General features: G+C 38.6%; 1 long non-coding RNA gene across 2 annotated transcripts; it reads left to right on the forward strand.

The window, feature by feature from the left end:
- The first annotated feature begins 1,707 nt into the window (after window positions 1–1,707).
- On the forward strand, window positions 1,708–26,155 carry LOC125248029. 2 transcript variants are annotated; one of them, XR_007180222.1, is made up of 4 exons: window positions 1,708–1,900; window positions 11,543–11,676; window positions 14,790–14,887; window positions 24,437–26,155. It is a non-coding gene; the product is annotated as an uncharacterized LOC125248029 (long non-coding RNA). The 2 variants fall into 2 exon arrangements; XR_007180221.1 differs by lacking the exons at window positions 1,708–1,900; window positions 11,543–11,676 and adding an exon at window positions 13,380–13,925.
- The last annotated feature ends 319 nt before the right edge of the window (window positions 26,156–26,474 follow it).

Raw genomic sequence — 26,474 nt, forward strand, 5'->3', positions numbered from 1 at the left:
ATCCTGAAAAAAAAAAGTACACAACTGTTTTCAACATTGATAATAATAATAAATGTTTCTTGAGCAGCAAATCATCATATTAGAATGATTTCTGAAGGATCACGTGACACTGAAGACTGGAAATTCAGCTTTACCATCACAGGAATACGTTACTTTATAAAATATATTCAAACAGAAAACAGTTATTTTAAATTGTAATAATATTTCACAATATTACTGTTTTTACTGTATTTTTAATTAAATAAATGCAGCCTTGGTGAGCAGACGAAACTTCAACATTAAAAGTCTTACCGCTTAACTATGGTAAATCCCAAATTCACTATCTCAGAAAATTAGAATATTGTGAAAAGGTTCAATATTGAAGACACCTGGTGCCACACTCTAACCAGCTAATTAACTCAAAACACCTGCAAAGGCCTTTAAATGGTCTCTCAGTCTAGTTCTGTAGGCTACACAATCATGGGGAAGACTGCTGACATGACAGTAGTCCAAAAGACGACCATTGACACTTTGCACAAGGAGGGCAAGACACAAAAGGTCATTGCAAAAGAGGCTGACTGTTCACAGAGCTCTGTGTCCAAGCACATTAATAGAGAGGCGAAGGCAAGGAAAAGATGTGGTAGAAAAAAGTGTACAAGCAATAGGGATAACCGCACCCTGGAGAGGATTGTGAAACAAAACCCATTCAAAAATGTGGGGGAGATTCACAAAGAGAGGACTGCAGCTGGAGTCAGTGCTTCAAGAACCACTACGCACAGACGTATGCAAGACATGGGTTTCAGCTGTCGCATTCCTTGTGTCAAGCCACTCTTGAACAACAGACAGCGTCAGAAGCGTCTCATCTGGGCTAAAGACAAAAAGGACTGGACTGCTACTGAGTGGTCCAAAGTTATGTTCTCTGATGAAAGTAAATTTTGCATTTCCTTTGGAAATCAGGGTCCCAGAGTCTGGAGGAAGGGAGGAGAGGCACACAATCCACGTTGCTTGAGGTCCAGTGTAAAGTTTCCACAGTCAGTGATGGTTTGAGGTGCCATGTCATCTGCTGGTGTTGGTCCACTGTGTTTTCTGAGATCCAAGGTCAACGCAGCCGTATACCAGGAAGTTTTAGAGCACTTCATGCTTCCTGCTGCTGACCAACTTTATGGAGATGCAGATTTCATTTTCCAACAGGACTTGCACCTGCACACAGTGCCAAAGCTACCAGTACCTGGTTTAAGGACCATGGTATCCCTGTTCTTAATTGGCCAGCAAACTCGTCTGACCTTAACCCCATAGAAAATCTATGGGGTATTGTGAAGAGGAAGATATGCCAGACCCAACACTGCAGAAGAGCTGAAGGCCACTATCAGAGCAACCTGGGCTCTCATAACACCTGAGCAGTGCCACAAACTGATCGACTCCATGCCACGCCGCATCGCTGCAGTAAATCAGGCAAAAGGAGCCCTAACTAAGTACTGAGTGCTGTACATGTTCATACTTTTCATGTTCATACTTTTCAGTTGGCCAAGATTTCTAAAAATCCTTTCTTTGTATTGGTCTTAAGTATATATATATATATATATATATATATATATATATATATATATATATATATATATATATATATATATATAGATAGATAGATAGATAGATAGATAGATAGATATAGTAGTGCTAATAAAATAGCATTGATAGCATTAATAAATTAGCTTGAAAAATAAATGCAAATAATAAATATTAGGTTATTATATTAATTAATTTTACCATTTTTTTTCAATTGTAACTGGATCTTTAAACATGGGAAAAAAGGGGGAAAAAAGAAAACCCCTAGCAACCATCCACGGACCTTTCTTTAGATTTAGCATATCCTAGACTAAAAACCTTTACATTTTCGTCTAGACTGCTGTGGAGACCAGCTGTGGTAAGTTTAAAATGCGTCTATAAATGTGACCTTGTGTATTTTTAATGTGATTCTCCACCGAAACAGACTAAATCTGTCGCTTTTCTCTTTTCAAGTGGAGAGAGTAATTATATCCAAGTGTGCGCTAAATGCTCGACGTGTTTTTACGATGATTATAAACATTTAGTCACTGAAATATATTCACGTCCTTTCTCTTACATTTTCTGAATTTTATTTCATTAATATCTGTCCTGCAGTATTAATAATGGATGTTTGACGCTGTTTGTGTAGATCTAGATGTGAGACATTCTGTCCGTTAGGTGTCGCTGTTGCTCCTTTATGTGTTGCGGTCACGGTCATTCTGGGAATTATTGCGGATGGCCAAATTACAGTCTGTGTGACCAAAAAAGGACATGTGGCAGTTTTTGCTTCGACTCCAGACAGTGAACTATAAGAGAACAGTATGTTCGAGCAAAATGGAAGAATATAAAGTAGAATTAACGTAAATATAATAATAATAGCCTAATGGATTTCATTGGAATATTCTTAAGTGATACTCAAATGATACTGCTGATATCAGGAGAGACTAAAACATATACATGCATTATTTAGTCTTGTTCTATTAGCATTCATTTGTTCCCATTCTAGATATTAAGGCCAGCCAGAGGAAGTCCAGCCGACTTGTCTAATGAACACCATATATTAAGCTGCTGGAAAAAGGAGGGTGTTTGTTTTGGCTTTTGAATGGGATTTAATCAAACAACTCTTGAGAAAAATGTTTAGCAGGTACTTTTTAGAAAGGTTTTTCTACACTTATGCATCTCACAGTTCGTCATCAGAGAAGAGAAAAGGGATGTTTTTTGATTAAAGATTATGAGGACACAAATACTGCAATATTCCAGAAGAAAAAGAATTGTCCATTTTTATTTCATGGTGACTCACTGAGGCATGGTGGGAAACCTTGATGCGAACTCTGTGTGAACTCGGAGGGTTGCACACAGAAACCCACATTCTTGCATGAAGCAAGATGAACTGTAAAGCGCTATTTAAGTAGGCTAATTGAAAACCCCATATTTTTTTTACTTTGAAGCTCCTCCAATAAATGGCCTGTTATTTTGGTCCTGAGGTGGGAAAATATGATTTCTTCAGTTTCAGCATTAACCTTTTCATGTGAAATGATTAAAAAAAAATTTAAAAAAGAAAGAAATTTTCAGGCACACATTCCCAGGGATGGTTAACAAGTCTGTATCTTGTTGCGAATGCTTTGTCTTCAGTCAGACAAAAATATTATAGACCTACTCTTTATAAAAGCAGTCTGTAAAAATCTTCTCAGTTAATTATTGTTTATGTCTGTTGTTTAGTGTTAGCATGAGCAGCACATTTAGTCTGTTTCCTATTAGCAGGACACATTTTTGTGAAATCAGAGGCTTGGTTTAGTTGTAGTCGTACCACAGGAATGGTGCTGGTATTGAGAGGGCAGCGGTCGCATTTCTTACAGCTCATGAAGCTGCTTATAATGAAGTGTTGTAATATTCAGAAACAATCTCTGTCTACACTACACGACCATAGACTGTAAAAAAATATGGACGTAGCGTCCGTGACGTCACCCATAGAGTTCTGAACAGCAGTTTTGACCAGTGCCCAAGGAAGTCGACCGGAAGTTGAAGTCGGCCGGGTGCCGCCATCTTGTAGCAGAACTTCACTTGCGTTAGCATCCCCATTGACTCCCATTCATTTTGGCATCACTTTGACAGTGAATAACTTTACATCTGAGGCGTTTAAAGACTCCATTTGTCCATTATTTATTTCTAAAGATACACGACAATGTATAAAGGGCTCCATTACCTTCTATGTTACATTATGGCCCCGTAGATACAGTTTTTGTAAAAATAGGCTAACGATTGCGTCATAACCACTCGACTCTCTGTCGCACCAGTAGAGAAATTACCGTACAGACAGGAGGAGAAGCTCGCAGGCAATCGGGGAGATGTCAAGAGAGATGGCGTACTGGCGTTACATTTTAAAATACTATACAAAATAATTAATCAGAATACTTACTCCTGCTTACTCACGCCAAAGAACTCCCCGCTCAAGCTCGCCGTCTCTGCAAGATTAACGATGGCAGTTTTCACGCACAGCTACTAGAAGATTTACATCTGTCAGACAGGTTGCGGACGTCATCAAGCTTAGTTTGAGTCTGCGCGTCAGAAACGGAAGTGCTAAAAATCGCTAAAAATGGGCTTCACTTGTCTCAATTGAGTTCCAATGGGGTCGCTGTGTCCATTTCTTTTACTGTCTATGGTTTTGACGCCTAAATGAGGCCGCGGCCATCTTAGCTGCGCGTCACAGCACGTCACTACCGGATAACTGAAAATGGGCAAAGAGGCGGGGAGGTGGTTTGAGCTGATATGACTGGTTGCTGAAACCACGCCCGCCTAGCTCAACGTGACCATGTTAGCAGCAAAGGAGCTATATATCTATCTAAGATACGATCTAAAATATTAATGAAGACAAGTTTTATCATCAGAACGTTCTAAAGGTTTACTGTCAATCTAAGGTGTTTTTTAAGATATAGATGCTCCAACACCAGTAGTGTTGGTTGTGCATATAACAACATGGAAAATCAAATGGGACTTCATACCTTTATAATGAAATAGAGATCGCGAGATGAATCCAATCCGTGGCACTTGGGTAAAATATGAATGTCCATTGCAAAACAAAAAAACATTTCACATTTCTTCTGAATGATCTGCTCTCTGTCATCGTTCTTCAAGAAAGGATGCAATCTGAGCAGCGATCGTATCTAACAAACAAATGAGCCTGTGTCCAAAGTATATTTTTTTCAAAATAGTGCAGCAGTTTTAGTTATAATATCCAAGCAGTGCTGTCGGATTTTGATATCCTCCCGCCATTGTCATTGCAGTAAATCTCACAACCAAAACTTTCATCCAATGCCACGATCCAACAACGTGTGTTCTGTGTCTCTTCCCCATCCATGCACATCTACACAGACACACATCAGTCTCGAATATTATGCAGCAAGCCATATTTTATAATTGTATAAAATAATCGAGCACAAATACGGCTGAGATGCCAATTCAGCGGCAGCTGAGGTAACATGACGGCTCACAGACAGCAGCACAATATACCTGTCACTCAAGTGACCACGCCCTTAATTATGCAGAACTTTAAGGCTTAATATAATTTAAACGGATAAGTTATAAAAAAATTCACCCCCCTCAGAGTTGTCATGAAGGGCAAAAATAGCAGTATAGACCAAAACCACAATTTGAACCAACTTGTAAACATGTTTTTTTCTGCTATAAACATGGCCAATTTAACATGGGACTCTATGAGATTCTGCTCTCTTTTGAAGCCTGTCCCTAGCGGCCAGTCGATGAATCGCAGTTTAAGTTACTTCCGTATTGGCTTCACGAGAGAAAGGGGGAGGTTGCCGCTTGTACACGACCGAAAACGCATGTCACATGACCGTTCCTGCACAATGGGCATGCGCGTACCTGTGTAAACAGTCGCCTCTTATGCATGTAGGTAGCTGCAGTATTTAAAAAAATGCAGAGTTTAACTGCACAGTGGCTGCTAAAAATGACAACAAAGCTAGCAAAGATTGCAGTTCAGTCTCCGTGTTATTGCTTACACGGTCGTCAAGGATACGCAGTGCGAACGTGGGCAGCCATGCCATCGCTTTCAAAAGTCTGCAGCGTTTTCGAATTGACCCTTCGCAAAGTCCCGCCCCCCCTTAGTTACTGTTGCTTTGTCCGACAAGCTGTGGCGCTACCATGCCACACGCAGTAAAAAATACATCGCGGAGCAAAGAGGACACTGACAACACGTCGACAGACAAGACAGAGCAGGTTACTTAAGATATTAAACAAAGTCCCAGCTTTCAAACTGTGTAGTTTTTTTAAGAAATTCAAACAATAAAAACTGTTTTGTGGCTCTTTAATGTGTCGTGACAGATTGCTGTAGCTCCTCAGCTCAAGAGGCTCGTAAACTGATCATCTCTTCCTAGTTCATTTATATCATCAAATAAAAATGAATGAACATCAGAAGGAATGTTGTTTCAAATGCGGAAAGATGTCAATATACAAAATTTTTTCAAGTTTAACTCCACCGAGGTTAATCTTCTAACTCCTGACTGCTTTGTCGGACAAAATGGCGGAGTCGGCATTCTGATTGGTTATATCGCCTGTCAATCAAACTCCTGGCGAAGGGTACGCCGGAGTCTTTAGTTTAAAGGTGCCCAAGAACATGTTTTCAAAAGATGTAATATAAGTCTAAGGTGTCCCCTGAATGTGTCTGTGAAGTTTCAGCTCAAAATACCCCATAGATTTTTTTTAATACATTTTTTTAACTGCCTATTTTGGGGCATCATTATAAACACGCTGATTTATGCAGCGTGGCCCCTTTAAATCTCGTGCTCTCCACCCACGGAGCTCGTGCTTGCCTTAAACAGCATAAACAAAGTTCATACAGCTAATATAACCCTCAAAATGGATCTTTACAAAGTGTTTGTCATGCAACATGTCTAATCACGTAAGTAGAGTATTTAATTGGATGTTTACATTTGATTCTGAATGAGTTTGAGGCTATGCTCCGTGGCTAACGGCTAATGCTACACTGTTGGAGAGATTTATAAAGAATGAAGTTGTGTTTATGAATTATACAGACTGCAAATGTTTAAAAAATGAAAATAACGACAGTCTTGTCTCCGTGAATACAGTAAGAAACGATGGTAACTTTAACCACATTTAACAGTACATTAGCAACATGCTAACGAAACATTTAGAAAGACAATTTACAAATATCACTAAAAATATCATGATATCATGGATCATGTCAGTTATTATTGCTCCATCTGCCATTTTTCGCTATTGTTCTTGCTTGCTTACCTAGATAAACAAAACTTATATTAAAATTCTGAATGTATAAAGCGTGCAAAGAGAGTCAGTGTGAGATATAGGCTACATTTGAGTATTGTATCTTTTGTTATAGTTATACAAAATAAAACAGTACGTTTTGAAATCATAATTGTAGTGCATTGCTTTGTTTTAAACCTCAAACATCTTACTTAAACATTCTTCATTAACAGCTATCCAGTTATTTGTAATAAGCTATGTCATTTAAAAAAAAAAATAAAAAAAAAATCAAAGTAGTTTCAATGTAGCTAGCTACTTTTTGATAGTAACTTGTAGTGTAGCTAACTACTTTTTCAAAAGGGTAGCTTGACTGTAGTTTAACTACTTTAATTTATGAGTAGCTTGTAGCTTGTCAAACTACAGTTTCAGAGTAGCTTCCCCAACACTGGGTATTACGACGTAAAAATAGCTTTAAAAACATGCTAAAGTTTTATTAAAAATGTAAAAATGCAGAAAGTTTTCTGTGATGGGTAGGTTTAGGGGTAGTGTAGGGGGATAGAATGTACAGTTTGTACAGTATAAAAACCATTACGCCTATGGAATGTCCTCACTTTGATAGCAAAACAAACCTGTGTGTGTGTGTAAATTCCACAAAGTTGGACACAAGATCAGCCGTCTGCTGTGAGTTGTTCAGGTATTCATGATAACTCAAGTGCACGGTGGTTTTATTTTCCAGTAATCTTAACATCACATTAGGCCTGCAAGTGGAATTTCTCTCAAAGAAGAAAAAAAAAGGGTGGGGGGGGGGACATTGTTGTCACAGCTGTTTGACTAATTTTAAGCAACACTCTTGACTTGGAATGAAATATAGCTCACATTAGTTTGCTTTGTGCCATATTTCCATTGTTAATGAATTTCTGTAGCTGTTTGTGCCTAATCTAAAACACACACTACCTTAGAGAACAAACAGAATTTGTGAATTTGAATTAAACTGGCCACACATGCTGTATACAGGATTTGAAAGTGGAATGACAGGAAGAATAATTTACTTCATTGCAATTCAGCGCAGGTTTATGACTTTTTTCTTGATATGTAGAATGTTTTTGTATGACATTGTGATGAAATATCCACTGTTTTTAAATATTTTTTATTTTAGTTATGTATTTTTAAAATATTATTTAAAGTTTTAATGAAATTTAATATAAAATTGTAATTATATAATGAAGCACTGGTCGGGATGAAGCTGTTCTCGGCGGGTACACGAGCACTGCAGGGCCACTGACCGCCTGGAGCTCACATGTCCAGAAATGTCTAAACAAATTGTAAAATAGGTGTTATGATTAAATATGAGTCACATATTTCAGGTCTAAACAACTACATTCTCACCTAAAAAACTCAGTTTGTGGTACAACAAGTGTAGTATTTGTAAAAATATGGTGGATTTGCTCGGCAGCCATGACAGTCGCTTCAAGCGGAGTGATACAAACGGTGAAAAGGTAGGAGTGCTGTTTTCAATAGAATACTGGCTCTCAGCCAATCAGATTTGAGAACCAGAAAGAACTGTTGTATAAATATATATTATTGATAAATTACATGATTATTGATATCATGTAATGTTTCTGAAATGTATTGTGTGTGTGTATATATATATATATATATATATATATATATATATATATACATATATATATATATATACAGTACAGTTCAAAAGTTTGGAACCACTAAGATTTTTAATGTTTTTAAAAGAAGTTTCGTCTGCTCACCAAGGCTACATTTATTTAATTAAAAATACAGTAAAAAACAGTAATATTGTGAAATATTACTACAATTTAAAATAACTGTGTACTATTTAAATATATTTGACAAAGTAATTTATTCCTGTGATGCAAAGGTGAATTTTCAGCATCGTTACTCCAGTCTTCAGTGTCACATGATCCTTCAGAAATCATTCTAATATGCTGATCTGCTGCTCAAGAAACATTTATGATTATTTTCAATGTTGAAAACAGTTGTGTACTTTTTTTTTAAGGATTCCTTGATGAATAGAAAGTTCAAAAGAACAGCATTTATCTGAAATACAAAGCTTCTGTAGCATTATACACTACCGTTCAAAAGTTTGGGGTCAGTAAGAATTTTTATTTTTATTTTTTTGAAAAGAAATTAAAGAAATGAATACTTTTATTCAGCAAGGATGCATTAAATCAATCAAAAGTGGCAGTAAAGACATTTATAATGTTACAAAAGATTAGATTTCAGATAAACACTGTTCTTTTGAACTTTCTATTCATCAAATAATCCTGAAAAAAAATATTGTACACAAATATTTTGTACAATTGTACACATTAAATGTTTCTTGAGCAGCAGATCAGCATATTAGAATGATTTCTGAAGGATCATGTGACACTGAAGACTGGAGTAATGATGCTGAAAATTCAGCTTTGCATCACAGACATAAATTACATTGTGAAATATATTCAAATAGAAAAGAGTTATTTTAAATTGTAATAATATTTCACAATATTACTGTTTTTTACTGTATTTTTAATTAAATAAATGTAGCCTTGGTGAGCAGACGAAACTTCTTTTAAAAACATTAAAAATCTTAGTGGTTCCAAACTTTTGAACTGTACTGTATATATATATATACACTATATTGCCAAAAGTATTGGGACACCCATCCAAATCATTGAATTCATGTGTTCCAATCACTTCCATGGCTACAGGTGTATAAAATCAAGCACCTAGGCATGCAGACTGCTTCTACAAACATTTGTGAAAGAATGGGTCGCTGTGAATTCAAACATGGTACCGTGATAGGTTGCCACCTGTGCAATAAGTCCATTCGTGAAATTTCCTCACTACTAAATATTCCTCGGTCAGCTGTTAGTGGTATCATAACAAAGTGGAAGCAATTGGGAACAACAGCAACTCAGCCACGAAGTGATAGGCCACGTAAAATCACAGAGCGGGGTCAGCGCATGGTAAGGTGCACAGTGCGCAGAAGTTGCCGACTTTTTGCAGAGTCAATAGCTACAGACCTCCAAACTTCGTTTTCAGGAGTTGGGCTTGGCCCCTTAGTTCCAGTGAAAGGAACTCTTAATGCTTCAGCATACCAATACATTTTGGACAATTTCATACCCCCAACTTTGTGGGAACAGTTTGGGGATGGCCCCTTCCTCTTCCAACATGACTGCGCACCAGTGCACAAAGCAAGGTCCATTAAGACATGGATGAGCGAGTTTGGTGTGGAGGAACTTGACTGGCCTGCACATAGTCCTGACCTCAACCCGACAGAACACCTTTGGGATGAATTAGAGCGGAGACTGTGAGCCAGGCCTTCTCGCCAACATCACTGCCTGACCTCACAAATGTGCTTCTAGAAGAATGGTCAAAAATTCCCATAAACACACTCCTAAACCTTCCCAGGAGAGTTGAAACTGTAATAGCTGCAAAGGGTGGGCCAACTCCATATTAAACCCTACTGATTAAGAATGGGATGTCATTAAAGTTCATGTGCATGTACAGGCAGGCATCCCAAAAATTTTGGCAATATATATATATATATCAATTTCATTCCATTTCTTATTCCTTGAATTTGAATTACATTCTGCATCCTGCATTTTAAAATAATTCAAGTTCAGATCAATTCTGAATGGTAAAAGATCCTGTTAGACAACGACATGAATGAGATCACATGAATAATGATAGCAAGAACTGCCTTTTAAACACAGTCAGTCTTCTTTGTGTAGACGAGAAGAAATCTGCTTGGAGAGGTGCGTGTTTTGAGAGTAAACTCAGCAGGCGAGGTGGAATGATCCGGACTGTACACATGACTATTTTAGGCTCGTTCGTGAAAGGGGTTGCCCAATTTCCTTGTGGTGTCATCCCTGAGGAGCGCGACTCATGGGATGCTGCTTATTGTCTAAGATCTCCTGTGAGAGGTCATTAGAGAGCATTTCCAAATACAGGGTGCTCTCATGTGTTATAGCAGCATTTGCTAAGTTTAGCATCACTATTAATGTTGCTTATACTTCGGGCTAGAGATCTGACCAAACCATTACGCTAAATATCAAACTTAATTTCATGCATTAACTTTCAAGTAAATAAAATAGGTTTGAAACCCATAAACTCACAAGGAAGAAAGAACACAATCCATTTCTAGGATCCTAAACAAAACACCTATCAGTGTTGATATTTAGAACTATATCTTTATAATTATCATTATTTTTATCATTTTCACCTTAACTTTCAACCTACCCAAAGCACTAAACCTGTACCTAACCTTACCTGTATCCCACCTCAATAGGAGCAAAAGTGTTTTACAATATAACATAAACACATTAAGTACATTGTAACAAAAAAAATTTATGTATGTACAAAAAAACTTACTTAAAGGCAACATTTCTCATTTTCATTTACTTTAACCTGATGTACTAAAATAACTAAAACTGAAATAAAAAATGAATAAACCTATATTATTTAAAAAAATAAAAAAAAATTACTAAAACTTTAATGAAAATTAAAATGAAACTGTGAAAATATTAAAACAAAATCTAACTGAAAATATTAATAAAAACAATAATAGTATCTCATTGATACTAAAATAACAGGTACAGTTAATGAACATTTATGAGTTCATTTCCATAGCTTTCAGTTCTTCTGGTCTAAATATCACAGAATGCATATAAATACCTGTCTTTTCACACTCTTCATGTCTGGTTCTACTTTCTCCAAACTGCCCTTGAGGAACCGCAGGGAACATATGTATTATTTGTTTTTGCAGCCTGGTGTCTGCACCTGTGGGGGACGTTTGGTCTGAGGATCCCATTAATAACCTCTGGTCTATGGATCAGCTGAGACGGCCGACCCACTGACCTGCCTCAGGGGCCCACTGGGACACCGTCCTGCTGAAAACATGTGAGCTTTAGAAAAGGAGAGATGGAGATGAGCAGACAGACCGGTAAAGACACTGGAGTAAAGGTCCGATCACACCAAGAATGAAATAATTATAATTATAACAATATTAGCATTCACACTAAGGGATGGTAATACCTGCGTCAGAAAACTTAAAGGGTTAGTTCACCCAAAAATGAAAATTCTGTCATAATTCTGCCATAAGACCTTCATTAATCTTCGGAACACAAATTAAGATATTTTTGTTGAAATCTGATGGCTCAGTGAGGCCTCCATAGCCAGCAATGACATTTCCTCTCTCAAGATCCATTAATGTACTAAAAACCCATTTAAATCAGTTCATGTGAGTACAGTGGTTCAATATTAATATTATAAAGTGATGAGAATATTTTTGGTGCACCAAAAAACAAAACAAAATAACGACTTATTTAGTGATGGCTGATTTCAAAACACTGCTTCAGGAAGCATCGGAGCATAATGAATCTGCATGTTGAATCAGCGGTTTGGAGCGCCAAAGTCACATGATTTCAGCAGTTTGGCGGTTTGACACGCGATCCCAATCATGATTCGGATGTTTCTCAGGGACTTTTTTGTAGGTATTGGGCTGATACATGTGTCTACTAAATTTCATACCTGTACGTGAAAATTAGCGCGCTTCGCTATCAAGCCATTTTGCCTCACCTAATTCTGAAACCCATATCAGACGTAAATTTCCACCACTTCTGACGCGTGTGCAAAGTTTCATGAGTTTGAGCATGTTTAGTCCTTCAAAAATGTGATTCATTTTGGAGAAGAACAATAATTGACCAAGCAATTACAATACCACAATTAAACTAAATTAAAACGAGGGAACAAATTAGTACAATTTGACTATGAATTAATACATTTTGGGAATGAATTTTTAATTCATCACAATTTAACTACTTTAAGTAAATTGGCCATGATTTACAACGTGCCGTTGAATTAATAACTTGTGGTAACGACTTCTTAGTCCATGTCCACGATATCTATTTTTTCTCCTGCATGCCATGCCTGGCAAAATTATTGATCCATCAAAGTTAGTCTACTTATATATAAATATATAGGCCTTGATATAGTATAAAAATATAGGCCTGGCTTCACAGACAAGGCTAGATGAAGACATTAGTTAAATTAGGACATTTAAGTAGCTTTTATAAGCGTGTTTTGGCACTGACATATTTTATGGCATGTCAGTGCAAGTTGCTTTCAGTTAAGACAGCCAAAACATGCATTTTAGTATAGGACTAACTTAAGCCTAAGACAGCAGTGTACTAAACTACGTAATTGAGGTAGTTTGTGGTTTCCCACATGTGTTTGGTGGTCCCAACTTGTCGTATTAATCTTGAAGTGGTCCACCACCTTAAAACATTTTATAACCGTGGTCTGATTTCTGCTGTTGGCTATCGGATATTAAGGAAGCTTCCATGCTGTTCCACTAACTGTGGTGTGACTAGGTGTCAGCATTTCTGAGTCAGCAGTGATGCCACTGATATATCAGGATTCGAGCTCATGCTAGACACCAAATACTTGGGGTGAGGAGCTAGCGTCTTTTAGCACCCTAAACCTGGCACTGGTTTGAAGAAAGCTTTCAATCATCTGAACACACCCTCCAGTCTTCATGTCATCTCAGAATGGCACATCAAACTGTCCTCACAAACATTTTATGGACCAGCATATTCGCCTTTCAACACCTCGCAAATAGCATTGGTCGTTTTAAATGCTACAAGTGAATTTAGCCATCGCATCACAACATTATAATGTATGGTTGAAGGTTTGTTGGTTTGTTGGTCATTCAGGAATATTTAGTCTGACCGGCATGGATGGTCTGAGTTAGGTAGATCAGCACTTTGAGAAGTACCAGAGACAAAAGCTTAGAGATGTTGGCAGCGATAGTGCACGGTTTGTTCATAAGTGCTAGTCTGGAACCTTTGGTGTAATGCAACACCTTACTGTCTCGCTTTAAGAAAGGAAACCTCCCAATCCAAAAGGTTTTTGCCAAGAAAAGAAGCCACATCTTTCAGCAGAAGAAAAGGCCTGCCGTAAGCATTTTCTTTCCTTCTCAGTCTTGCTGCTGTGGCTTTCCCCACCCAAAAGCTACTAAAGCTGAATAAACAGCAGTGAACAAGGGCTTGCTGAGTTTCTGGAAATATGCAGAGGAAATGGATCTCTCGTTTCGACAAATGGCCCACTTTTGAGAGGAGTCAAATGAGCCTGCAGGGACCGAACAGCAGGTTAGAGAACATGTTGCTTTCAGTCAAAGGGAGAATCCGAAATTATCGCTGTTGAAGTCTGGGTTATACTGTATGAGCCTTAAAAACATTTTCTGACACCCCAGAGCTTCACTATTTTATGTTTAAATAGCAGTGTCAATAGCAAGCCGGTTGGGGTCATGGTTGAAGCTCTGGGCTGGAAACTGAAAGGCTGTAGGTTCAAATATCTCAAGTAATTCATTATCATTGTGCTCTTGATTGAAGGTTGTAGGTTCAAATCCCAAATAAATACAGTCAAATGTATGTAAGCCCATTTCTGCCTCAAAACATCAGTTAAATGACAAATTAATAGCAAGATCAGTGTTTTGTTGAGGATGAACCAATCATACCCTGACAGCGACATGGTGTTGGGCCAGATCCGGCCCACATCTGGTACATGTCTGGGCTACACTATGTTGCTGTCTGGGTATACAGTTCAAAACAGGTTTTGCAGGTATGAATACCCCAATAAATTGCTTCAGTGAATTCATTTTACTTTCTTCTATTCTTTTTTATTGTCTTCCATTCTATCAAAGATAAAGGAGACCTAATGTTCCCCATGTTCCCCAATCTGATTGGAGATCTTTTAAAGAATCTGACCCTTGATTTTCAGACTTTCATCATCAGACATCCTCTTTCATCTCTTTCACAATGAGGTTTTCCTCCTCAAAGCTTTGAGGAGATATTATAAACCACACTGCTGACTGTTAACATATCTTGCCAGTTTTCATAAAACATCACAGGCTTAGCATCAGATTTTATGACTAAGTTCAGTACAGTCAGCAGAGGAGTTGATCTTAGATGAATTCCTCTGGCTGATCTTGGCCTCTCTCCCATTTCTTCCAGCTCCCTGACAGGAAGTGTGAACCCCACACTGAGACTGACACGAGAACAGTTACAACATCTGAACAAATACTGACAGGGTCACGGGGGCCTGATCTGGGGTGAGTAGACAGCTTGTCAAGAGGTGTGGGTTCCTTTGGTATGTCTCACTCAAAACAACTTGCAGTTGTGACGCAGAGTCACCGTTAACACATTTTGTCTGTGTGTATCCAAGTAAGTGTGTGTTTCGCTCACTCAAAACCACACCATGAAGTTGTCAGATGTGCGTGTTTTCATTTGGAAGATGTATTTTTGAGGATTTTTCACACAAATGGCACTCTTCATAAGTTCACAAGAGATTTCTCAATAAATTTTAAGAGAATTTGGCATTAGCATGCTACTTAGATATGTTATCACTGAAGGTAATTCATACACACATGGCACTCTCCATGATAAGTGAATGGGAGTATCAACAATATATTCCTAAAGAGTTTAGTGTTAGTATGTTGTTAAAGTTAATGTGTTAGTGCTAATTTGCTAATGTGTAATGTGTTAGAGTTTGCATCCAGTAGATATTGCTATTAGCATTTGGATAAAGTTAATGTGTTAGTGTTAATATGTGTAATGCATACAAATCACACTCTTCATGAACAAATCTGCAGGAGATCAAGCCAACGGTATTCCAATAAAGTTTGGTGTTAGCATGTTGCTAAGTGTTAGTGTGTTAGCGCTAATGTGCAATGCATACAAATTGCACTTTTCATGAAAAATCTGCAGGAGAACCGATAGTATTCCAATGAAGTTTGGTGTTAGCATGTTGCTAAGTGTTAGTGTGTTAGCGTAATGTGCAATGCATACAGATTGCACTTTTCATGAAAAATCTGCAGGAGAACCGATAGTATTCCAATGAAGTTTGGTGTTAGCATTTTGCTAAGTGTTAGTGTGTTAGCGTAATGTGCAATGCATACAAATTACACTTTTCATGAAAAATCTGCAGGAGAACCGATAGTATTCCAATGAAGTTTGGTGTTAGCATGTTGCTAAGTGTTAGTGTGTTAGCGTAATGTGCAATGCATACAGATTGCACTTTTCATGAAAAATCTGCAGGAGAACCAATAGTATTCCAATGAAGTTTGGTGTTAGCATGTTGCTAAGTGTTAGTGTGTTAGCGCTAATGTGCAATGCATACAAATTACACTTTTCATGAAAAATCTGCAGGAGAACCGATAGTATTCCAATGAAGTTAGGTGTTAGCATTTGGCTAAGTGTTAGTGTGTTAGCGCTAATGTGCGATGCATACAAATTGCACTTTTCATGAAAAATCTGCAGGAGAACCAATAGTATTCCAATGAAGTTAGGTGTTAGCATTTTGCTAAGTGTTAGTGTGTTAGCGCTAATGTGCGATGCATACAAATTGCACTTTTCATGAAAAATCTGCAGGAGAACCAATAGTATTCCAATGAAGTTAGGTGTTAGCATTTTGCTAAGTGTTAGTGTGTTAGCGCTAATGTGCGATGCATACAAATTGCACTTTTCATGAAAAATCTGCAGGAGAACCAATAGTATTCCAATGAAGTTTGGTGTTAGCATGTTGCTAAGTGTTAGTGTGTTAGCGTAATGTGCAATGCATACAGATTGCACTTTTCATGAAAAATCTGCAGGAGAACCAATAGTATTCCAATGAAGTTTGGTGTTAGCATGTTGCTAAGTGTTAGTGTGTTAGCGCTAATGTGCAATGCATACAAATTGCACTTTTCATGAAAAATCTGCAGAAGAACCAATAGTATTCCAATGAAGTTTGGTGTTAGCATGTTGCTAAGTGTTAGTGTGTTTAGCGTTAATGTGCAATGCATACAAATTGCACTTTTCATAAAAAATCTGCAGGAGAACCGACAGTATTCCAATGAAGTTTGGTGTTAACATGTTGCTAAGTTAATGTGTTAGGACTAATAAGTGCAATGCATACAAATTACAGTCGCATTAATGTTTTTTTCAATACTGAATTCCAACATTCAATATTTCTCTTGGCTAATTCATCAACTAAAAAAATTATCGCAATGCATTCTTGGATTGCATTCCCCATGAAATATACATGTGATCTAATGATGTAAAGATGCAAACTTTTAGAGCATCTTTCATGCCAGATGATGCCTTAGAATACTGTCAAGGTACAGTAGGCAGCACACTTGGTTTTGCAACAGACAAGTCAGTAAAGAGCTACTTCAAAAATGCATGTATCCTCAGGTAAACCATCCCGTCTCCTCATTTAGCCCTATTTGATTTGTCCTGACTGGGTGAAATGAATAAGATGCATGGTCAATAATGAAGACGAGCACATACCCAGAGGTTTTATGGCTCAGTGAAATAGAAACCAAACTATTTAGGAAGCCGAAAACTCAACATCATGTCAGCTCTAAGCACCCAGCTCCATATATGGGAAGATTTGCTTCAACTGCTGACATGGAAAGTTTTCACCTACTGACATCCAGGAATGGAAAAAATGGACAAATATTGATGGAGATCTGTCAATGCCAAGCTACGTACACTAACATACATGCTCAATTGCCTCAATGTCAATTTCACAAGAGGAACCAAGCCGTCCAAGCATCTATTTCTGGCTTCAGACCGGATTGTTCTGCTGTTATGACTAGATAGATAGATAGATAGATAGATAGATGGGAAGAGTTTAGTGCAGTTTATCACTAGAACAGCTTGAAAACATTGTCTTGAATCGGTGAACCTCCCAAATGAGGCACATCAGTGCAGGAGAATTCCTTGTCTTCATCCGGCCTTGATGCTGTTATGGAATCTCTTATCTTGAGGATGCAAAGTAAAGCAAATTGTCCATAAGTGCTTTGTTGACTCCTTCCCAACAGAGTCCAAGTTTTTAACTCTGGAGTACTATGCTGATTTCATAGCTAAGTTTGTTGATTGACAAGTAACATTTGATTTTTAGTCTTTTTAACTTCTTTCTTTTCAAGTTATCAAGGTATCAAGATACTTGAGGAGAATAATCGTCGTCATCTTTTGTCTGAATTCATCTTTCTGGCGAGATTATGGTGGTCTGTCTTGCATGTGATACGGCTGGAGTTTTCTCCAGCTGTGTTAGTGGAACACAAACAAACACTTCATAGGGAGGAACCCTCACTAGCCCGCAACTATTCAACCATTATGGCTGCCACCCGCATCAAACAGACTTTAAAAAAAAGAAAGCTCTCAAATGAATCACATTCCATTGCCAAAGCTGCTTGTTTTTCACATTATCATGAATGACGTGAAATGCAGAGGAGTTTGTCTGCTTATTTTCCTCTTCATTTTTATGACCAGGGAGTTGCTTTGCTGACAGATAACAATTTGGCCAACAGCTTAAAATGATTGTAAGAGACATGTAGCTGCGAAGTGACTTTCTGCTTGCTTATTTAAAGGCTGTTCATGTGAAATACTGTCTTGCTACATCATAATGAAGGATAAAATGAAAGCTGTGATAGATGCATTATGGTCAGAGGAAGAGATGGGCATTTTTGGTGTCATTTTCGCACAGACTTCCCTTGGCAGAACTCGCAGCTATTTCTCCCATAATGTTAGGATTTATCTACGCACATGACACAAAGTCAGTTCTAAAGCAGTCAGTGAAATTATGCAACTCTATCAGACCTCATTTTCTTTTTAGGAATGCAGCAATTTCAGATTGCATTGTGACGACAATACAAACAAATAAAAATGGTTCAGAAAATGAAGGGAAATGTTGATTGTAAATGTAAGCATTTTTAAAAAGTATCAACTTCTCTTGCATTTGCATTTAACAATTTTCAGTGGTCGCTCATTTAATTTTTTTATAATATTTAATGTGATTTTGTTGTAATATCCCATTCAGTATGCGAAGCCAAACACTCTAGAAATGTCTAAATTGCACTATGAACCACACAAAATGCAAAAACCTACATATTTTAATCAAATTCAACACAATTCTCTACTTTAAATTGCTGTGGGGAAATGACTAGGAGCTTGGTTTAAGAATTTTAAATTTCCTGCTTTACAAGAAAGCTGCTGCCTGTGTGTGGACTGCAGACAGTGAGACTGCTGGCAGGGTTTAGGAACAATTTAAGATCAGTGCCAAATAATAAAAGAATCCTCCCCTATCATACTCATCTCTGCCTTGGGCTGTAGTCACGTAGGCCTTACAGTAGAAATGCTCTGGCGCTCAGGGCGAAAATCTGCCTGAGCCCACCAGGTATTTCTCCCAGAGACCACCTCATCTCTGATCTCTCTCAAACAGCTTGCGGAAGCAGAATGCTGCATGTCTCCTTAATGGATATCAACAGCTTAAACATGAGACCCCTTATGCCAGGGTTTATTAAGTAGATATCCCATAAAGGGATCGCCTCTCTCCACAAGTCCATCTATGTGAGTCTTTTATCCTTAATGTGGTTTGATTGGCCTGTTGGTTTTTGTATTGCAGTGATTCAAGAAAAAAAAATCCTGTTATTTAGGAATTTGGCTACCTTGGACAATGGTCATTATATACAGTAGTAGTTAACCACATGAAAGCTGCAACTGGCCACTTAGAATTAGTATGACGGTCGAGGAGAGAGAACGAGCAAGAGGGAGATTTGAAGAAAGACTGAAAAAAAAAATCTCGGAAGAATATCACTAGAATGAGGGGTTATGACTGGGCAAGATCTTTAGGACCCATTAATATTAGAAAAGCTTTTCAGCACTGGAAAAAGCTAAGCGGGATGGTCTGAAAACAGACACAGAGGCTGCTTGATTCAGCTCCACACGTGAGTAACACTGGGTTTGAGTGTCATTGATTATCTGGAGCTGCTGTGCGAGACTGACTCGGTGCAGTGTGGTTAGGTGTGGAGGGTGAATTTTGGAGGCGGAGCAATAAAGAGAGGGGTGTGTTTGTTTGGGATGATTTCAAAATATCAACAATGTCCAACAGCATTTTTGAAATATCGCCTACCGCACCTTTAAATGAGGGAACAGTTTGGTACAATGTTGTAAAACAAGGGTATGAATCGAGTCATGGGAACAAATTCTTAAATTCCCCCTGTGGTGAAAATCAAGTTTTAATGTTGTTTATATGTCTATGTGGTGTTTTTAATATGCTTTAAGACAAACCATGTACAAATTCATCAGTCAGCGGCATTGCTGGGTATTTTCTCCCTAAAACTGCAGTGTACAGTTTCAAAAACGCAGTTGTTGGTTTCTGTGGCGTTCTGGGTGGTTGATGTTTACTAAGCAGTTGCTAGGATGTTCTGTGTGGTTGCTAGGGTGTTGCTAGGGTGTTCTGGGTGGTTGCCAGGGAACTGGTAGTTGGTTTCTGTGGCGTTCTGGGTGGTTGATGTTTACTAAGCAGTTGCTAGGATGTTCTGTGTGGTTGCTAGGGTGTTGCTATGGTGTTCTGGGTGGTTGCTAGGTTTCATACAGTGTTCTTGGTGGTTGCTAGGTGATACGTTTTTATGGTTGCTAGTGCCTTACTTGTTTAGTTGTTATGGTGTTCTGGTGGTAGCTGGGGTATGCAATTTGGATGTTGTTGGGTGTTTCTGGATGTTTGCAAAGGCATGTTAGGTGGTTCCTAGGATGTTGCTAGGCATTTGCCAGGGTCATTGGTGGTTGCTGGTTGCTAAGCTGTTCCTAGGATGTTTTGTGTGGTTGCTAAGGTGTTGCTAGGGTGTTCTGGGTGGTTGCTAGGTTTCACACAGTGTTCTTGGTGGTTGCTAGGTGATACGTTTTTACGGTTGCTAGTGCCTTACTTGTTTGGTTGTTAGGGTGTTCTGGTGGTAGCTAGGGTATGCAATTTGGATGTTGTTGGGTGTTTCCGGATGGTTGCAAAGGCATGTTAGGTGGTTACTATGATGTTGCTAGGAATTTTCCAGGGTTCTTGGTGGTTGCTGAGGTGTTAATCAGCAGTTGCTGGGTGGTTGTTATGGAATTGCTGGGTAGTTGGTAGGATGTTGTGGGTGGTTAATAGGCAGATGTTAGTTCTTTCTGGGTAGTTGCTAGGCAGTTGCCAATGAGTTTTTGGTGGTTGCGAAGGCATTGATTAGCAGTTGCTTATCATTTGCAAGTTTGTTCTGGGTTGTTGTTAGGGCATTGCTTGCCGGTTGCTAGGTTGTTCTGGGTGGTTGCTTGGTGGGCAGATACTAGGTTTTTCTAGATAGTTAACAGGGCCTCATGAGGTGGTTGTTAGGGTATTCTGTGTGGTTACTAAGGTTATGCTACTTGGATACTATGTGGTTCTGGATGGTTGCAAAGGCATGTTAGGTGGTTACTAGGATGTTCCTAGACAGTTACCAGGGTACTTGATGGTTGCTGAGGTGTTGATTGGCAGTTGCAAGGCTGTGATGAGTGGTTATTTGCGTGTTTCGTACCATCACAAACATTTAACCAATCCCGTCAACATGCGGGCAGGGCTTTTCTCCACTGACTTTCTATGATGTTAAAAGAATTTGTAAGGATGCTGATTTTTAGAAGGCAGCTGTCTGACTCTGAGATGGCGAATGGGAATATGTTTTGTGTAATATTAGCATTACATTATTAGCTGTTTGATAGCATAGTCAAGCAGAAGGCTCATCATATTAATTACCGTTATATATCTGATGTTGCAGAGAGCGATACATAAAACGCATTACCATTCTGATACATTGACTTGCAGATGATCCTGTATAGTTTGCTCTTCCTCTTCTTCTGAATCAGTCTCTGGTTCAAACATATATGGCTGAATATGAATGAATAACTCCATTTGTGTTACATGGGAAAGAAAAATTGTATGGGTTTCCATTTCCAATAAAAGGAGAGTGAGTAGATGCAGACAGAATTGTCTTTTTTGGCTAAACTAACTGTTTATGTCATATACAATATGTTGTATACTAACTCAACCTGGGTTGGTGAAACCTTATTGTAAGCGATACATGAGCTGGTTATTAAATGCACATGTGTGTGGTCATTCCTCCAGCGATAACTATGTCAGGGTTTGATTTCACTGGCATGACACAGTGGAAGCGAGTGTATGCGTGCATGTCATCACCCCCTTGATATGTGTGTGTCGGAGACTCAAGTTGCGGTGGGGTCAAGTTGCTCCTCTGCCTCTCACCAACATTTGCTGTCTAGAATGAATTTATCCCAGCATGGTACTGGTTAATCCTATCTATCTATATATACACTGCAATTTCCCAGAGCTCCTCAGATGGTATCAGAGAGGGCAAGAGACTTCTGAGAGACTTAGAAGGTCCCATTTGACATTGAGAATGCATTCTCTGGGGTGTTTCGCTGGTTCCTGCCGCAAGGGGAAAAAACAGATAAAGTGAGGGTCATGCAGTTGTATGTGGATTAGTTTAAATTAGTTTAGTGGAGATCTTTTTTCATATTATTTCATTTCTTTTTTTTCATATGACATTGTGTCTACATTTTTTTCATTTTCTGAGGAAAAAGTGAGTGGTACTTGCCCATGCAAATATCACCACTATAATATCAGAGTGATGTAAGTTCCCAATCCCAGGGGACTACTATAATGTTCTGGGGGGTTGTTAGTGTGTTCTGTGTGGGAACTAGGTGGTTTCTGGCATGTTCTGGGTGGTTGGTAGGTCGATGTGTTCTGGGATGTTGCTGGTTGCTAAGCAGTTACTAGGATGTTCTATGTGGTTTCTAAGGTGTTGCTAGGGTGTTCTGGGTGGTTGCTAGGGCACTGGTAGTTGGTTTCTGGGGTGTTCTGGATGGTTGCTGGTTGTTAAGCAGTTGCAAGAATGTTCTGTGGTTGCTAATGTGTTGCTATGGTGTTCTGGGTGGTTGCTAGAGCAATGGTAGTTGGTTTCTGGGGTGTTCTGGGTGGTTGCTAAGCAGTTACAAGGATATTCTGTGTGGTTGCTAAGGTGTTGCTAGGGTGTTCTGGGTGGTTGCTAGGGAACTGGTAGTTAGTTTCTATGGCATTCTGGGTGGTTGATGTTTACTAAGCAGTTGCTAGAATGTTCTGTGTGGTTGCTAGGGTGTTGCTATGGTATTCTGGGTGGTTGTTAGGTTTCATACAGTGTTCTTGGTGGTTGCTAGGTGATAAGTTTTTATGGTTGCTAGTGCCTTACTTGTTTGGTTGTTGTGGTGTTCTGGTGGTAGCTAGGGTATGCAATTTGGATGTTGTTGGGTGTTTCTGGATGGTTGCAAAGGCATGTTAGGTGGTTACTATGATGTTGTTAGGAATTTTCCAGGGTTCTTGGTGGTTGCTGAGGTGTTAATCAGCAGTTGCTAGGTGGTTGTTATGGAATTGCTGGGCAGTTGGTAGGATATTGTGGGTGGTTAATAGGCAGATGTTAGTTCTTTCTGGGTAGTTGCCAAGGAGTTTTTGGTGGTTGCAAAGGCATTGATTAGCAGTTGCTTATCATTTGCAAGTATGTTCTGGGTTGTTGTTAGGGCATTGCTTGGCGGTTGCTAGGTTGTTCTGGGTGGTTGCTTGGTGGGCAGATACTAGGTTTTTCTAGATAGTTGATAGGGCCTCATGAGGTGGTTGTTAGGGTATTCTGTGTGGTTGCTAAGGTTATGCTACTTGGATACTATGTGGTTCTGGATGGTTGCAAAGGCATGTTAGGTGGTTACTAGGATGTTCCTAGACAGTTACCAGGGTACTTGATGGTTGCTGAGGTGTTGATTGGCAGTTGCAAGGCTGTGATGAGTGGTTATTTGGGAGTTGCTTGGATTTACTAGGATGTTCTGTGTGGTTAATAGACAGAAGCAAGATTTTTCTGGGTGGTTAATAAGGCATGCTAGGTGGTTGCTATGCAGTTGCCAGGGAGTTCCTGGTGGTTGCTAAAGCATTGATTAGCAGTTACTTAAAGGTTGTATGGGTGTTCTGGGGTTGTTGTTAGGGCATTGCTTGATGGTTGCTAGGCTGTTACTAGGTTTTTCTGGGTGGTTGCCAGGGCCTCAAGAGGTGGTTGCTAGTGTATTTCTATCCAGTTGCTAGGGTGTTGGGGGTGGTTGCTTACAGGTCAAAAGTCTCAGAATGATATTTAGTCTTTGGGATTATGCCACCAGGCATACATTACTTAGAAAGGTAATACATCTCTAGCCACATGATTTGAGTTATCATTCATATCCATAACACAAATGGTGTGGGATGAGTGATGCACTGTAGTTCAATACTCAAACTCACATGTAAGAAATAGCAATAGTCATGTTTTCTATAGCAACCACTAAAGTTAAACATGAAAATGTGTTGGCCCACATAAAAAGATCCCGAAATTACTTGCTTAATTTGGCCAACAGCTTAAAATACAGTTTAACATTTGATGTTAGGTTTTATATGTAAGTATGAAGATGCAGAAGGACTCTTGTTCTTGTCAGCTTCTCCAGTTTCCTCTGCCTTTCATTCCATAATCCTCAGTAGACATGGGAAGTGTGACTCCCCTTCCGGACAGTCATTAGTAGAGCCTAAAGGAGATACTGAAGATTCTGAATTTGATAAATTTAGACTTTGTAAAAGACAAATGTTAATGCATGTTAGTTAATTTTTTATATAACAGAAATGTTATCATGACTGTTTTGTTTGCTCACTTTGTCACATTGTAATTCTATTTACAAATCAAATTTAGTTTCAGAAAACATTCATATTTTTACGCATTATTGAAACAAAGCCAAATCACACAATTATCCACTTTTCTCCTCTGTGTATTTTATAGTTCTTGCTCTCTGTTTGGGAAAGGACAGTGTTCCCCAGCTAAAGTCACATCCCAAGGGACCAGCGCTTTAGATAAACATGCATCTGATGCCAGCACTATTACTCCAGCATGTGTCATAAAACCAATGGGTCTGTTATGGTACAAGATCACCAGAAATGACAAACCATCAGAAACCCTGAGGAAAACAAAAACAAGAAGACATAAACAATATTCTTTCAACAGGAACTCCAACTTTCCTTATCATCCCTGGTACTTGTCTGTGTCTTTATAGGCTAGAACAGATGGGAGAAACAATAAGATAATGTTCATTTGTGCATATTTCTTCAAATATAAACTGTTTGATTTGTATTAGTTGGATTGGAGAAAGCTGAATATTAAAGGGTCTCAGATAACACTTCCTCTCTCATCTCTACCCAGCCTGTCACTATAAATTTGTACTATGGGGGATTGTGGACTAATCCAAAATGATCCGCATATAAACAGTGTTTAATAAGAGCTGAACAAAGACAAGTATCCAGCCAAGTATCAGTTCACACTGTCAGAAACCTTTTTTCTAGTGGGAAAAGTATGAGAAAACCATTTTAGTCTGTCTCAATGAGTTACTTGACAAACGACCAACCAGATGGTGGGCAATATTTTCAGATGGACTGCATTTCCAATCTTCTAAGATATTTGTTTTCCAAAATACAAACTATTGTCTTTCTCCCTCTAATGATATCTAAAATGTCCTAATCGTGTTTGTGGATCTGCATGTTTACAAGCCTCAGAGGTATTTATGTCATTACTTATTTGATAAAAATATTTATCCATAGATCTTTTGAGCTTGTTTATATTATAAGCTGCACTGTATCCATTACCACAAACCTCATTAAATGGAAAAAAATGAAAGTTTTTTGAAGCTCTTACACCATGTCCTAACCAGATGCGACGCGATAAGCAATTTGACTGTCCACACTAGACGTAACGCGACAATTTGAAGCGATAAAATCAAGCAAAAACCACAGCCAATTAGAAGAGAGTGTGGGCGGGCTCTCTCGGCAAGAGCACAGCAGACACGATGAAACGGGTTAGTACATAGTAAAATTCATAAACATTACACAATTTAAACATTTAAAATACATACGGAGTGACTGAAACAATCTTTGTCATGGAATACCCTTGTTTGTTCGCATTGAGTTGAGAGTTTGAACGTTCTTTTGTGCTCAGATTAACATGGAAAAGATACCTTTTTAAGTGTGTCGCAGCATCACATAGCGTCTGGTTAGGACACGGTGTTACACTGTGATGTAAATGATAACAGGAAGTGACATAATAGGGGTCTGTCTGTCATAAACATAAGACTATTTCCCCGCCATTGACAGAATTTTCCGGCAATCCATGTTTTGACTGTTATATGGTAGGGATACTATTATGCATCTTCTGAAAGAGTACACAATCTCCAGATCAAAACACAGGCAAAACAGAAGCAGAAGCAAGTGAAGCAATTGCTTAAGCACATGTAAGCTAACATTACCATCAAACATTAAAAAGCATACAAATCAAAACGCGCACATGTAAGCTAAAGCTACCATCGAACATTAAACAGCATACAAATCAAAACGTCTAACATTACTGAATGAAATGTCAAACCCACAACAAGGTACAGGACTGTGAAGCTTTGGGGGTGTTGATGGACTCGATGTACTCCATCTATTTTTTTATCATCATTATGAATCTGATCCGGACGAAGTAGTTATGTTGCTTTTTTTATGAAACTTGCCCACATTCAAGTGTTGATAAAAAATAAACAGTTTTCATGTTGTTGTATGTTTGTTGGGGGGGTGGGGGTGGGGGTTACAACAACAACATTTGGGGGGGTGAATAGATGGCATCATATATGCAAGAAACCTTTCATGAAAACTCCAAGAACAACTTTGTGCTATTCAATACAATTACAAGAGAGCAGAAATAGTGCAAGACAACTGGGTATTATAGGACTGGGGTTATTTTAGGGAATTATCACATTATGTTTGACCACTTGTCTAAGTGTTTTGAAATT

The sequence above is a fragment of the Megalobrama amblycephala genome, linkage group LG15 (genome assembly GCF_018812025.1).
Source record: "Megalobrama amblycephala isolate DHTTF-2021 linkage group LG15, ASM1881202v1, whole genome shotgun sequence".
Lineage (NCBI taxonomy): Eukaryota > Metazoa > Chordata > Actinopteri > Cypriniformes > Xenocyprididae > Megalobrama > Megalobrama amblycephala.